Source organism: Eleutherodactylus coqui, chromosome 2 (genome assembly GCF_035609145.1).
Source record: "Eleutherodactylus coqui strain aEleCoq1 chromosome 2, aEleCoq1.hap1, whole genome shotgun sequence".
NCBI classification, from domain to species: Eukaryota; Metazoa; Chordata; class Amphibia; order Anura; family Eleutherodactylidae; genus Eleutherodactylus; species Eleutherodactylus coqui.
In genome coordinates, this window is record NC_089838.1 from 146,780,043 (window position 1) to 146,796,611 (window position 16,569).

The window sequence follows — 16,569 nt, forward strand, 5'->3', positions numbered from 1 at the left end:
CCTGAACCAAGCGGGGATTAAACCCACAACCTTCAGGTTGTGAGTGAGAGCTTAGGACTGCATTATGCTGCCCGCCCAACTCCATTCACAGTAAACAGGCAGTCGTTCATAAATGCACGACTGCATTTTTACACAGACCGATCCGACGGTCAGTTTTCTGCATGCATAAACTGAGCAATGAATAAAAAGTGAATGAATTCTCGTTCGTCGTCCAGTCGGGGCATACATTTACACCGAACGAACAGTTTTAAAACCCCGGAGAATGCGAAAATCTGAACGATTTATCGGCCCGTGTAAAAGGGCCCTCAGTTTACCTGCATTTGTGTGGAAAATCACTGATAACGCAGCCATCATGCCAAATTAGCTCTGCTATACTTGTAACTCTGTGCCCAGTCCTTTGTGTGAGTTCCCCTTCTGTGGGAGCTCATGGAGTCCGTAGTTGTTCTACCACTAAGCAGCACTGGCCAAGCTATTTAATTTTCGTTTATCCAATTTGACTTTAACAGGAAAGAATGTATTAAAGGTTAGAAATATTTCATATACTATACAATATTAAACATCAATGGCCATGCAGCACACATTTCACATAATCTGCATAAACATTACTGTGAGAATGCAAATAAAAAGGGATGAATATGTACCAAGCGAACGGCAAGCCATTTGTGCTTCTGTCGTATGGATAGGAAATCAATATTTCTCTAGACCATTTCTTTCATTTGTTATGAGCCAAGGTTAATTTATGCCTTCTGGCATGCCTATGAATTTTATCACAAAGAGTAATTTGCAGTGGACGTGACAGATGCTATAAACAACATCTAAATATTTATGTAGGAAAAATTGCTGCATGCAGAATAAACATATATTAAATTTCCCAGACCCTTCAATGGGCTATAGCTGTTAATAAGCACGAATAGCGTATGTGATGTGATTGAAGATAGGGATGAAGAATTAATTATGCATTCCTGCATTAATAGTTAGGCTTATACCTCCTTTATGTGTTTCCTTATAGTCACTCATAAACTTTGCTTCATTTAAGGACAGACTAGAAGTGAAGCAAAATGCTATGTACTTTATATGGAAAAGAACAAACAGCTACACCAAAATCTGCTGGACTAAATGTGGATATTAACGCAGAATTGCCAGGCATTTTCTGTTCTGCATTAAAAGCCACATGTTAGAGATGCGGATTTAAGTGCATGAAAAAATAAAGATGTTACTCATGTTCTGGTGAGGTCAACTTCACTTGAGAGCATTCGCAAAACTCACGCGATAGCACAATATTTTTGCATGGTGAAGCATGCATCTGCTCAATTTACTGTGGTTTTCGCGCTGACTGGGACAGTTCACATGGGTGCAGGATATTTACCCCAAGTTGAAAGGCTACTTAGCCTAAATAGTCCCGGTGTTTTTTTCCCCTATGACATAGTTCACAGGGGTTCAGGATACAGTCTTACCCCAAGTTAAAAGGCTACTTAGCCTAAATAGTCCCGGTGTTTTTTTTCCCTATGACATTGCACAAATTATTGCACAATCACGTGGGCCTTGGGTGTACATTTGCGCACTCCCATAGACTCCTATGGGGCCTTCAGTGTGCATATGGCTCTAAAATAGAGCATGCTGCTCTTAGTGCGTTTTGTGCGCACAAAAGAGACTATGTGACTGAACCCATTTAAATCAATGGATTCTATTCTCTGCACATTTTGCGCGCAAATACGCCCATGTAAAAACCGACCTGACCTCATCTGGCGTCTTTGACCCTGTCTCCTCCACTCCAGTCCGGCTAAGACAGGAAGCAATGACATCTAATCCATTACTCACATGACAGCACTTTCCCATCCAGTTTAAAAGACTGACAGGAATGAACCATGTGGGATGGAGGCCAAGGAGGTCTCACACATTGACCCCTATGGTTCCATCCAGGTTTATGCAATTTTTTTTTGCACATAAGATGGAAATCCAGGATCGGGACGACATAGCAAAGAAGAAAATGCCATCTGAAAAGAGCCTTAGAGGTTTGCTGTTTCTGAAACTCCTTAATATGCTCAATGGGGCTTAGCTAAAGTTAACTTCCATTTTAGCTTAGCTTTCAGAGTGATCCTTCTTTTCTTGTGTACTTGACATTTTATATTCTTTCAACATGCAAATAAAGTACATAAAAACCTTTGGAAGCCCTTACAAGTTCGCTAGTGTGAAATGGAAAATGCTTTTTCCGTAAGTGTAATTGTATTGTACACCGGCGCCGCATAAATAGAAATGCCAATCAAATGTTCTGTACATTGCACGACAATGGTTGGAGATCACTTATGGTAGCTTGCATGAATACGAATATATACACAGCCAACAAAAGTGAAATCCCTGTATAGTAAGACAATAAGTAAGTAGCTACTTGGATTGTTTTAGAAACCGGCAGATAAAGAGTGACGTCAATATAAGTAAATAATTCACAGGAACAACTTTGGATCATAAGTAGGTCATGATATATCACGGTCTTGGTTGTCTGTTACAGTATGATCTTTTTAGTGCTCTCTTGGCATAAACGAGGAAAGTTCACGTGACAAGAGCTTTTAATTTTTCATGAAGGGATAGACATTAGAGTCGCTCAGTCAGATGTTGTCCGGTAAAGTCTTAATAAATCATGAAATTCAGCCTGAGAATTGTATGGATGGAGTCGGGTCAACATTGAGTCATGAACACGGTGACAGGATGACAGCTTCAGTACAGAAAACAAATGTACTGTAATTAAATTTCATTTCATCTAACACATTGTGATCTAATGTGACCTTGGATGCGGGATCAAGATGTGAATGTCTATGGGGAGTAAACGGCTTATATTTATAGAACCAAAGGTTATTGATGTCCCTGTAGCTTGCAGTCTGTATTCGGAGATACTGTACTAATATGATTTATCAAGAATGTCACAAAACGAAAGAAAAAAGTTTAACTTTTCTATAGCAATGCTGGACATAACTTCTTTCTTGGATTTTTTTCTTTCCTGTGGTAGATGTGCAAAAAGTTTCCCACTGAACAGAACACCACCAGTCAGACCCTTATGGCATAACCTAGTGATATTTCATCCATGTCTGGGCTGAGACAACCTCTTTAGGTCTTCATAACTGTTGCTGAGATGAGAAGCAATATGGCCACCATTCTCAAGGGGGTTATTGTTTTGCTTACCCAGAAATGCAGATGTACCTTCTTTTTAGGAGACTTACAATGGTTGACATGTTTGTTATTCAGCTTTCCCAGAACCAGGTATACCTGAACAGGCAGAACGAATTAAAGTTAAAAATGTCACACTTTTTTATGTGCTATTTTTAAGATGTCTTGCATATTTCTCATAGTCACATGTACATCATTTGATCCTTAAAGAGGTTTTCAGTGGAAATACTATTGATGACCGGGACCCTGACCGATCAGCTGTGTGAGTGCATGCTGTCAGCACTGCAATAACAGAGGTCAGATTGGAAGTTTTCGCACTGACCTCCGTGTAGGGCCGTCGCTTGTAAGTGCAGGCACAGCTCTCATTGAAATCAATGGGAGACTTGCCTGCACTTACAAGTGCCGGCCACTACATGGGAGGTCGGCACGGAGACTTCCACTCCAATCTCTCTTATTGTGGCGCTGGCAGCTTGCTCCTGCACAAAGGATAGGTCATCAATAGTATTTTCACAGAAAATCCCTTTAACACATTAGAGGGTATATTAAGACTAGAGATGAGCGAACGTACTCTTTTCGGGTGTTTTTGCACTCGAGCACCACTTTTTCCAAGTAACTGACTACTCGGACGAAAAGATTCGGGGGGCGCCGGGGGTGAGCGGGGGTTGCAGAGGGGAGTGTGGGGGGAGAGAGAGAGAGAGCTTCCCCCTGTTCCCCACTGCTACCCCCCACTCCACCACGCCACCCTCCGGCGCCCCCGAATCTTTTCGTCCGAGTAGTCAGTTACTCAGAAAAAGCGGTGCTCGAGTGCAAAAACACCCAAACCGAGTACGCTCGCTCATCTCTAATTAAGACCTCAGTGTTCGTAGCTTTTCCTTAGGATAAGCAATCAAAGTATGGTTAGTGGGGTTCAGACCTTTGCAGATAAGCTAGATTTTGGGGCCTTGAGGCTCCAGTCCTCAAAAGAAGAGCAAGATTGCCACTGAACTTGGAACCAGACATGATTAGCCAATCTACTATGACCCAACAAGTCTTGGTGAAACAGTATAATATAATACATAGTGGTTTAACTGGGCCCTAAAGCTAGATTTGTAATGTGTCATTTGTTAAGTCTTTTGACCCCAACAGGCCCCAGGACCTGAGTGTAACTGCTACCTCTGCATCCCTTATAACGATGCTCCACTTGTTCCAGACAATATATGAGAATGAATTATATATATGAGTATCTGAATATAATTATTATAGAATTAGTACATTTTTTATTAGTAAAATCACTTATTTTGCTAAAGATGCTCACACGGTGGATTTACTATGGATTTCTTTGCAGTAAAATCTGCATGTGTTACATACAAATTGTGCTGAGGATTCATAGTGAGAAGCATGCAGCTGATTTCTATGAGAACATTTTTCTGAAACACATGAGATTTGTAAAATCACAACCACTTGCCTGCTACTATATTAGTATTTCTGGCACAAAATCCGACTTGTGTTTTGTTTTGTCTTTTTTTTTATTAGAAACGATTATATCATATATTGAATAGAATCTTCCAATTTCTGCTCTCACTTTTGTAGTCAGTAGTCTTCAGTAGTTAGAAGTGATCAAAACCAGGGAAGTTTGGACTGTGAAGAGTTGCCAGCCAGTAATTGATCAATTTGTGACAAGAATGAAATGTGAAACGGAAGCAATAAGACATTCTGTAACAAAACATTGCTTTTATTATGTTGCCATTATCATAAAGCCCCACTTTAGTAGTTCAGATGATTGGATTTCCTGTGACAGACATATAATAATATTTGTTGGAAAATGTGACTCATTGTCTGAGTTTAAAAATAAATCATCTAGTAACTAAAGGCTTCCTTACGCAGGCCATTCCTGATGATAGCCCAGTGTAAAAACACCCAGCTATTGAACAGCCAAACAGTAAGGCCACCTGCAGACGGGTGGAAATTCTGCGGCGGTATTCCCCGCAGAATTTCCGCTCCTGGACGCCTGCATAGGATTGCATTACAGCACGCAATCCTATGCAGACGGCCGCGTTTTGTCTGCACGAAATCACGCGCAGAAAACAAACTGCGGCACGCTCTTATTCTGTGCGGGGCTTGCAGACCCCCGCACAGAAACGTCACTCACTGGCTGCCGGCTCCACTCTGCGCATGCGCCGGCTGCCCGGCAGCCGGCACATGAGAGAGCCGGAGCTGCGGTAGCAGGTGAGTCCGTGGTGCTCTCTGCAGGCGCTCGGGTTGGGTCCTGCTCGGGTTGGGTCCTGGCATCTATCTAAAAGAAACAACATTTATATTCTTTAATAAAATGTAAACCAATTCAGCCTATTACCCACAATGTTGATCCAGAGGAAGGCAAAAGAAAGTAAAGAATGACTTTACATGGTAAATTTCAGTTTCATTGATCTTTCTTTTAGGCAGTAGTGGCACTGGTTCTCAGGACTGGTAGTTCAGTATTGATATAAGCCTGTCACAGTATAGACAATATTTAAAACTACATTATATTAGTACGATTAAAACAGGGCTTCGAATGGACAAAATGGTTAATCTCGAGTTCATATGATGAGCTCAAAGCAAAATGGCTCATGGGGATAGCGTGAACACCTGGACAAACAAATAAAACAAAAATAGACCAAGTAGATAGATCTACCCACACCAAAGATAACAGACTAGACCAGGGATAGAGAATGAGCCCTAACATCTGTTTCCCAGCAAAGCAAACCCTGATCTATCCCCTATAATAAGGTATAATAAGGACCTTTCCTCGATCCAGATGTCCCTGTTAGTCAAATAGTATCCAGGGACAAGGGTCTATGAGGTGGGAGTCTAGTCTATAGAGAACAGATAAGAAGATAATAGTCTGCTTGATATTCCAACTATCTCCAAGAAAATAATAATATCGAAGATAAAAAATTCCAATAAGTGAGTTGGTTCAAAGGTTCAATGATTCTGTGAGATTCCTTATTGCATTCGTTCAACGCATTTACCTGGAGGGCGCAGTTTATCAGGAACCACATAGATCTCTTAGGTTCCAAAAATCTCAACGATAAATCCCTAAAGACTCAAGTTCTGATAATAGATAAATCAATACTAGAACTAAAAAAATCTTAGAATCTATAAACCCAGCATCTAGTAACCAATGGGCTGGCTATGCTACCAGCATACAGAGAGTGCAATAACCCTGCCTAATAGGCTATAAAGAATGAAAATAACAAATGTAGCATAACCAGCAGCCCTGATGGTGGACTGCTGGCACGTATTGATTAAAGGTGTTGTCTGAGTTATTTTTTTTCATTCCTGCTCCCAATGGCCAAAAATAATAAGATTCCATCCTTTCCTGGCTTCCCATGTGTACTCCGTACACCCTGCCGGGTCTGTATTTACAGGTTTCATTCAGCTAATCACAGACCTCAGTATTCAATATATTGTTTATTACTATACTAAATCTTACCATCACAATTTTGCACTACAATGCCTCACTGTAATTACTCTACCCCATATTGGTTGTTCATATGCCTTGAACAGCATACTATATGGCTGAATATGGTGTTGCAAGTGCCGCTTTATAATTTTAGGCCAAGACATTAAAGGGGTTGTCCCGCGCCGAAACGGGTTTTTTTTTTTTTCAATAGCCCCCCCGTTCGGCGCGAGACAAACCCAATGCAGGGATAAAAAAAAAAAAACGGGTAGTACTTACCCGAATCCCCGCGCTCCGGTGACTTCTTACTTACCTTGTGAAGATGGCCGCCGGGATCTTCACCCTCGATGGACTGCAGGTCTTCTGTGCGGTCCATTGCCGATTCCAGCCTCCTGATTGGCTGGAATCGGCACACGTGACGGGGCGGAGCTACGAGGAGCCGCTCTCTGGCACGAGCGGCCCCATTCAGAAGACAGAAGACAGGACTGCGCAAGCGCGTCTAATCAGGCGATTAGACGCTGAAGATTAGACGGCACCATGGAGACGAGGACGCCAGCAACGGAACAGGTAAGTGAATAACTTCTGTATGGCTCATAATTAATGCACAATGTACATTACAAAGTGCATTAATATGGCCATACAGAAGTGTATACCCCAACTTGCTTTCGCGGGACAACCCCTTTAAGCTATGCTTGAACAGCTTAAATCAGACACAAATCACAAGTGTTAGTTTAGGTAATTGCAACATTCTACAGAAGCTGATGGGATAGAAGTTGTTTGTAGAATATAGACAAAGGGAATATTATGTAACTCAAATTACAAAGTGAATGTCTTTGCTTTAGATACAAAAAGAGCCAGTCCAGTCATGGTTAACTGTTAAAAACAACATCATTCCACTCTATTTACACTTTTAAGATAATTAGCCAATTTAATGTTACATCTTATTGATTACTATCAGCAAAATATCCAAATATTTTTTCTCTAAATTAAAAATGAAGCTGATCAAAGACATGAGATTTTTTTTTTAGTTTACTGTTCTCAGGTGCCATTGGGAGAGAAGAGAGACTGGACAGGCTAGGTTTAAACCCATTCTCTCTCTCTCTCTCTCTCTCCCTCTCTCTCCCCCTCTCTCCCCCCCTCTCTCTCTCTCTCCCCCTCTCTCCCTCTCCCTCCTTGACTTTGATATTGATGGCCCATTCTTAGTTACACTACTTGTGCCATTACCAATCAGCTCCCTGACAGGCTGCAGCGCTCTGGTGAGCACTGTTTCCCCTTCATAGGTTAGCATGCACAACTCTGTAAATTTTTTAGTGGCTGTGTCTGGTATTGCAGTTCAGTTCCATTTACTTGATTGTGACTAAGCTGCAGAATACTGCAATACCAGACACATACAAAATGTACAAAGGTGTGCCTTGTAAACAATGAAGGGGATAAGGAATTGTCAGAGCACTACAGTCCATTCAGCAGATTTGTGATGGTGTTGGAACTTGGACTACCACCAATCTGATATTGATGGCTTATCTGAAGGATAATGTATCAATATTAAAGTCCTAAAAATCTCCTTTAACTGTGTGTAATTCTATTGACCCGACTACTTAGACATGTTCACTGGCTAAAATGTTACAATACTATGTAATTCAAAGCTTTCTCTACTTAGTATTGTATTATTAATGCTGTAACAGTACCATATTTGTCAATGGATTATTTGGAACCGGGAGTATTTAATGTGGTGTGAATATCATTTATTTTATACAGATTATATATGCATATTAGGGAGACTTTCTCAGTATGACTGCTATTATTTAGTTGCCGTGTCCATGTTACTTGAGAGGATGCATGCAGCTAAATTTAGTTATGTATTAATAATTTAGTAGGATCCCTGCAGTGTGAGAAGCTTAACTATGCTATGTGTATTGTCTGGGAATGTGTGGTTTATACTAAGCTGTTAAAATGTCTTCAGAAACGTTATAGGTACAGCACTGCTAAGAATGCTTCTTATAGAAGGATTCTACAAAAGAATATGCACATTTTAAAACCTATTTAAGACATGAGGCATTACATGGAATAACCTCCTTATGGTTCATTAATAGAGATGAGCGAGCACCAAAATGCTCGGGTGCTCGTTACTCGAGTCGAACTTTCCGCGATGCTCGAGGGTTCGTTTCGAGTAATGAACCCCATTGAAGTCAATGGGCGACTCGAGCATTTTTGTATATCGCCCATGCTCGCTAAGGTTTTCATTGGTGAAAATCTGGGAAATTCAAGAAAGTGATGGGAACGACACAGAAACGGATAGGGCAGGCGAGGGGCTACATGTTGGGCTGCATCTCAAGTTCCCAGGTCCCACTATTAAGCCACAATAGCGGCAAGAGTGGGCCCCCCCCTCCCAACAATTTTTACTTCTGAAAAGCCCTCATTAGCAATGCATACCTTAGCTAAGCACCACACTACCTCCAACAAAGCACAATCACTGCCTGCATGACACTCCGCTGCCACTTCTACTGGGTTACATGCTGCCCAACTCCCCCCCCCCCCCCCCCGCACGACCCAGTGTCCACAGCACACACCAAAGTGTCCCTGCGCAGCCTTCAGCTGCCCTCATGCCACACCACCCTCATGTCTATTTATAAGTGCGTCTGCCATGAGGAGGAACCGGAGGCACACACTGCAGAGGGTTGGCAGGGCCAGGCAGCGACCCTCTTTAAAAGGGGCGGGGCGATAGCCCACAATGCTGTACAAAAGCAATGAGAACTCCAATCCTGTGCCACCTCTGTCAGGAGCTGCAAACGTGGGCATAGCAATGGGGAATCCATGTGCCACACAGTATTCATTCTGTCAAGGTAACATAGTAACATAGTATGTAAGGCCGAATGAAGACATTGTCCATCTAGTCCAGCCTGTCTATCCTACTGTGTTGATCCAGAGGAAGGCAAAAAACACCAAGGCCAGAAGTCAATTAGCCCTTTTGGGGGAAAAATTCCTTCCCGACTCCCTAATGGCAATCAGACTGTTCCCTGGATCAACCCCTAATAGTTCCTACCTGCCTATATACCAGGATTGACACTTAACCTAATATTTATATCCTGTAATATCCTTCTCCAGAAAGACATCAAGTCCCCTTTTAAACTCCTCTATGGATTTTGCCATCACCACTTCTTCCGGCAGAGAGTTCCACAGTCTAACTGCTCTTACAGTAAAGAACCCCTTTCTGTGTTGGTGATGAAACCTACTTTCCTCTAATCGTAGCGGATGTCCTCTTGTTACCGTCGTGGTCCTGGGTGTAAACAGATCGCGGGAGAGATCCGTGTGTTGTCCCCTCATGTACTTATACATGGTTATTTGGTCGCCTCTTAACCTTCTTTTTTCTAGAGTAAATAGTCCCAATTTGGACAGCCTCTCTGGGTATTCCAGTCCCGTCATTCCATGTATTAGTTTAGTCGCTCTTCTTTGAACCCCCTCAAGCACTGTGACATCTTTCCTGAGCACCGGTGTCCAGAATTGTACGCAGTATTCCATGTGAGGTCTGACAAGTGCCTTATATAATGGAAGGATAATGTTCTCGTCCTTTGCCCCTATACCTCTTTTAATGCACCCCAAGACTTTATTTGCCTTTGCAGCGGCTGACTGGCATTGGTTACTCCAGTTTAGTCTATTATCCACTAATACCCCCAGCTCCTTTTCCATATCACTTTTCCCCAGCGGTACCCCATTAAGTGAGTATTTGTGACATCCGTTCCTCCTGCCCATGTGCATAGTCTTACATTTTTCAACATTGAACTTCATTTGCCATTTTTCTGCCCAAGCCCCCAGCTTATCCAGGTCCGTTTGTAGCCGCACATTGTCTTCCGTTGCATTAATTATATTGTATAATTTTGTGTCATCTGCAAATATTGATATTTTGCTGTGCAGCCCCTCTATCAGGTCATTAATAAATATGTTGAACAGAGTGGGGCCTAATACTGAACCCTGTGGCACCCCGCTAGCGACTGTGGTCCAATCAGAGTACGAACCATTTATTACCACCCTCTGCTTTCTATCGTTGAGCCAATTTTTTACCCACTTACACACGTTTTCGCCCAGTCCGAGCTGCCTCATTTTGTATATTAGCCTATTATGTGGCACGGTGTCAAAGGCTTTAGAGAAGTCCAGATATACAAGATCAATAGATTCTCCCTGGTCCAGCTTAGAGCTTACTTCATCGTAGAAACTGATCAGATTTGTCTGACATGAGTGACCCTTCATGAATCCATGCTGGTGAGGAGTTATTCCCTTAATCTCCTTGAGGTACTCATCGATGGCGTCTCTCAGAATCCCCTCGAAAATTTTTCCCGTTACTGGGGTGAGACTTACTGGCCTGTAGTTACCAGGCTCACTTTTGCTCCCTTTTTTGTAAATTGGAACCACGTTGGCAATGCGCCAGTCCAATGGTACTACTCCGGTCTTGATAGTGTCTAGAAATATTAGGTATAGCGGCCTAGCTATCTCGTCACTTAGTTCCTTTAGTATCCTTGGGTGTAATCCATCTGGGCCCGGTGATTTATCAATTTTAGTTTTCTTTAGATGCTTCCGCACCTCCTCCTGCGTTAGGTATGAGATATTTTGTGAGGGGTTCGTTTTATTCCCCTGCATCTCGTGTGGCATTTCCTTTTCTTTGGTGAACACACTTGAGAAGAAACTGTTTAGTAGATTTGCTTTCCCTTCGTCATCATCAATGATTTCTCCTGCATTGTTTTTTAAAGGGCCAGCGCTCTCCCTGCAAATCCTTTTGCTGTTTATGTAGTTGAAAAATAGCTTCGGGTTGTTTCTGCTCTCTTTTGCGATCCGTCTTTCCGCTTCCTCCTTGGCAGTTTTAATCGTATCTTTGCATATTTTGTTTTTTTCCCTGTATGATTTTAGCGCTTCTTCGCTGCCTTGTTGCTTTAGTAGTTTGAACGCTTTCTTCTTTTCGTTTATTGCCCCTCGTACCGTCTTGTCGAGCCACATTGGTTTCCTTTTAGCTGAGTTTCTTTTATTTTTAAAGGGAATGAACTGCTCACATGAGGCGATTAGGATCCTTTTGAACTTTTCCCATTTTTCCTCCGTACTGATATTTTTGAGGATGTTGTCCCAATTAATGTTACCGATAGTAGTTCTAAGCTCATCAAATTTTGCTTTACTAAAGTTTAGTTTCTTTGTTGCTCCTTGATAAGGCTTCCTATTGATTGACAGCTGGAAGTTGATTATATTGTGGTCGCTGTTCCCCAAGTGCCCCTCAACCTGCACCCCCTTTATACGTTCCGGTTTGTTAGTTAGCACTAGGTCCAGAATGGCTCTCCCTCTTGTTGGTTCCTGCACAAGTTGGTTCAGGTAATTGTCTTTAATTACTCTCAAGAACTTATCACCCCTGTGAGATTTGCAGGTTTCGTTCTCCCATGTTATATCTGGGTAATTAAAGTCCCCCATGATAATTACTTCGTATCGTTTTGACACCTCTTCTATCTGCCTTAGTAGTAAGTCTTCAGTTTCTTCTGTTGCTTTTGGTGGTCGATAGAAGACCCCTATCAGGATTTTGTTATTTTTTCCTCCCTGTATTTCTACCCACAGAGATTCCACCTGTTCGTTTCCTACCCCTATATCCTCCCGTAGCCTCGGCTTCAAGTTCGATTTGACGTACAGACATACCCCTCCCCCTTTCTGGTTCCTTCGGTCTCTTCTGAAGAGATTGTACCCCTGCAAATTCACTGCCCAATCGCACTTATCATCAAGCCATGTTTCAGTAATTCCGACTATATCATAACTTTCATCAGTCATTCTTGCTTCAAGCTCGCCCACTTTACCGATCAGACTTCGTGCATTCGTGATCATACAATTTATTTCATTTTTTTTGTTTTTTAAATTTGTTTTGTTGCTATTCGTACTTATGGCTGATCTATCAGTTCTAACTGTACTAACCCCACCCCCTGCTCGTCCCCCATTCCCTTTGCTTGGACCCAGATCGCTAATTACACTGGCTACCCCACTATTTCTCATTTTACCCTCCCCCCCCAGTCCCTAGTTTAAACACTCCTCCAGCCTTCTAGCCATCTTTTCCCCCAGCACAGCTGCACCCTCCCCATTTAGATGCAGCCCGTCCCTACGGTAGAGCCTGTAGCCGACCGCAAAGTCAGCCCAGTTCTCCAGGAACCCAAATCCCTCCTTCTTGCACCAACTCCGGAGCCACTTGTTTACCTCCCTAAGGTCCTGCTGCCTTTCTAGTGTGGCTTTAGGTACAGGTAGTATTTCCGAGAAAACTACCCTGGAGGTCCGCGCCCTGAGCTTGGACCCTAAGTCCCTGAAATCATTTTTGAGGGCCCTCCATTGACCTCTAACTTGTTCATTGGTGCCAACGTGCACCATGACCGCTGGATCCTCACCAGCCCCTCCCCGTAATCTGTCAATCCGATCCGCGATGTGTCGAACTCGAGCGCCAGGAAGACAACACACCGTTCGACGATCCCGGTCTTTATGGCAGATTGCCCTCTCTGTCCCCCTAATAATTGAGTCCCCCACCACTAGAACCTGTCTAGCCTGTCCTGCGCTCCCCGTCCCCGTCTCACTGGAGCAGTCATCCCCCTAGCGTTCAGAGTGCGTGTCGTGCTGCAGCGGTGCTGGCTCTGTAATGGCATCCCCCTCATCTGCCAATCTTGCAAATTTGTTGGGTTGTGCCAGTTCAGGACTAGCCTCCCTGGTTCTCTTCCCTCTATCCCTCCTTCTTTCTGTCACCCAGCTGACTGCCTGCTCCCCCTGCTCTTCCGTACTACCATCCGCCCCCGCCTCTACCCCAGCGAGTGCCTGCTCAGTGAGCACCAAACTCCTTTCCATGATGTCAATGGCTCTCAGTGTTGCCAGTTGCCCATTTAGATCCAGAATTTGGGCTTCTAAATTTGCAACGTGTACGCATCTTGCGCAACAGTATGCACCCTCGATCGGCTGATCAAGGACCGCATACATTGCACAAGTAGCACACTGGATGACATTGCCAGGCATGGAGCTCATCCTAATGGGGATCTACAATTTACTTGTGGAAGTAGTGAAGATAGACTTGCTCACACTCCGCTCACACGCTGCCGCAACCGCTGTCCCGCTGCCGCAACCGCTGACCCGCTGCCGCAACCGCTGACCTTCTGCCGCAACCGCTGACCCGCTGCCGCAACCGCTGTGCCGCTGTCGCAACCGCTGTGCCGCTGTCGCAACCGCTGTGCCGCTGCCGCAACCGCTGACCCGCTGCCGCAACCGCTGTGCCGCTGCCGCAACCGCTGACCCGCTGCCGCAACCGCTGACCCGCTGCCGCAACCGCTGACCAGCTGCCGCAACCGCTGTGCCGCTGCCGCAACCGCTGACCCACTGCCGCAACCGCTGACCCGCTGCCGCAACCGCTGACCCCCCCCTCACAAACACTTAGACCCCCAGACACACACACACACAGAAGACACAACTAACCAGATACACAGAAGACACACAGCTCACAAACACACACAGAGGTAGATACTCAGCTCCTCCTGGTGACGTCACCCGCTGTCCCGGCGGCCGCTCACTCTGCCCTCCTGTCTCAGCTGAACTCCTGGTGGCCTCTTGGCGCCGGCTGCTGCGCTCCGGTCACACTGGTCACTCCTGCCCCCGCACCTGCTTCGGCTGCCGCTGCTCCCGCACCTGCTTCGGCTGCTGAGCTGCTCCGCTGCTCCGCTGTCCCCTTCAGCTCCCTGCTCGCTCGTGCCTCCGTCTCGTGCCGCTGCTCCTGGCGTCTGACGTCACTTCCGCCAATCTACCCAGGACAGTGATGTGATAGTGTCGCATAGCTCAATCCACACTGCAAGGGGGAAGGCGTCAGCGCTCTGCCCCCTACCCAAGTCAGTCAGTGCCTTTGTGCCAGACAGGTCAAACACCGAAATGGGAACTAAGTTTGCACCAACAGCATAGGTGGGTCCTAGGAAACCCAAGACATGAACCAAAAATTGATCTGAGCGGCCAAACATGGCAGACTTGCCCCGCGCCCATGGCATAGGCCTCGGCCCACAGATTCAGCAATCCTAGGCTGGAAGCGGACTTTCACTGCACCCAGGACATAGGCCTCTGCACAAACCCTCAGCAATCGCGGGCCTACAGCGGACTCCAATGCTAGCGTAGCTGTGCACATCTCATTAGCGCTGTATTGATCCTGTAGTTTGTCCCAATGCAGTGCCACGGATAGTAGAGCTAATGTCAGATTAAATACAGCTGGGCTTTGGCCCACACTGCATGCCCCAGTCCGACCAGGGTTCTTTATAAGTAGACACAGGCAGGTACAACTCCGTGTGGACCGACAGCATAGGTGGGTCCAAGGAAGCCACCGGCGTTACATAAATAAATCCCATTGCATTACCCAGCACAGCTGAGGTAACGTCAGATTAAATGCAGGTGGGCTTCGGCCCACACTGCATGCCCCAGTCTGACCAGGGTTTTTAATACATAGACACAGGCAGGTACAAATCCCTAATGTGAAGTCCGTGTGGACCCAAAGCATGGGTGGCTCCCTGGAACCCACCGGCGGTACATAAATGTATCCCATTGCAGTGCCCTGCTCAGCAGAGCTAACGTCAGATACAATGCAGGTGGGCTTCAACCCACAGTGCATGCCCCAGTCAGACTGGTAATATGTACCTTACTAGTAACTGCGTTGGTGGGAATGTGGTGGCGACTGCGGACCTAGTAGCGCGGTTTTATTTAGTTGGTTTTAGGAATGTGGCCAGGATTAAGTGGGCCGTGGCGGGGGGATGGTGGGGGGGCTCTCTTGTTGTGTCGTTAAAGGTGAAAATCTTGGACTGCCACCAGACGGACCAATGCAAAGGTATTTGCCGAGAATGTTTTCATTGTTGGAGGAGGAGGGGGATGTTTTTGAGGCATTATGTGTCCTCTCCGTGTGTCTTTGGTTATATGCACCTTAACAGTAACCGCGTTGGTAGGAAATGGCCTCGCCGCCATCATGTCTTTGGGAAGCCTCCGTTTCCACACCCCAGTGACATAGCATTAGCAGCGGTATAGGCAGAGCCCAGAATTAGTAACATTTCAGCGGTACCATTAGGGACTGACCCCAGTAACATATCACTAGCAGCATTATAGGGGGAACACAGTATTAGTTCCATTTCAGTAGTAGTAGCAGTCCAGACAGGCCCCAGTAACAATTCCGAAGCAGCAGTATAGGGGGAGCACAGTCTTAGTTCCATTTCAGTAATAGTAGCACTCAAGACAGGCCCCAGTAACAATTCCGAAGCAGCAGTATAGGGGGAGCACAGTATTAGTTCCATTTCAGTAGTAGTAGTAGCAGTCAAGACAGGCCGCAGTAACATTCCCGTTGCACCAGTTTAGGGAGATAACAGTCTTTTTCACATTTCAGTAGTTGCAATATAGACAAGGCCCCAGTTACATTTATGTAGCAAAAGTGTAGGCCAACCCCACACACCTTGCTGTACCATGAGTGCAGGCGAAGCCCATAAAAATTGCAAGGATTACACTGTAGGCGAGGGCCCAAAAAAATTGGTGTACCAACAGTACAAATGTACCTCAGAAAAATTGCCCATGCCCAACCAAGAGGGCATGTGAAACCCATTAATCGCTTTGGTTACTGTGACTTAATTTATAACTAGGCCTGGAGGCAGCCCAGTTAAAATAAAAATTGGTTCAGGTGCAAGTTTCAACACTTTAATGAGAATTGAAACGTATAAACATTGTTTACAAAAGTAATATGACTGAGCCTTGTGGGCCTAAGAAAAATTGCCCGTTCGGCGTGATTACGTGAGGTTTCAGGAGGAGGAGCAGGAAGAGGAGGATGAATATAATACACAGATTGATGAAGCTAAAAGGTCCCCGTTTTTTATGGTGATAGAGAAGGATGCTTCCATCCGCGGGTGCAGCCTACGTATTGTTTAGGTACCGCTGCTGTCCGCTGGTGGAGAAGAGAAGTCTGGGGAAATCCAGGCTTTGTTCATCTTTATGAGTGTAAA

General features: G+C 44.9%; 1 protein-coding gene across 2 annotated transcripts in view; it reads left to right on the top strand.

The window, feature by feature from the left end:
• Nucleotides 1–16,569, top strand: part of NELL2 (neural EGFL like 2) — a 258,773-nt gene that overhangs the window by 195,878 nt on the left and 46,326 nt on the right. The gene's annotated exons all lie outside the window — the stretch shown is intronic.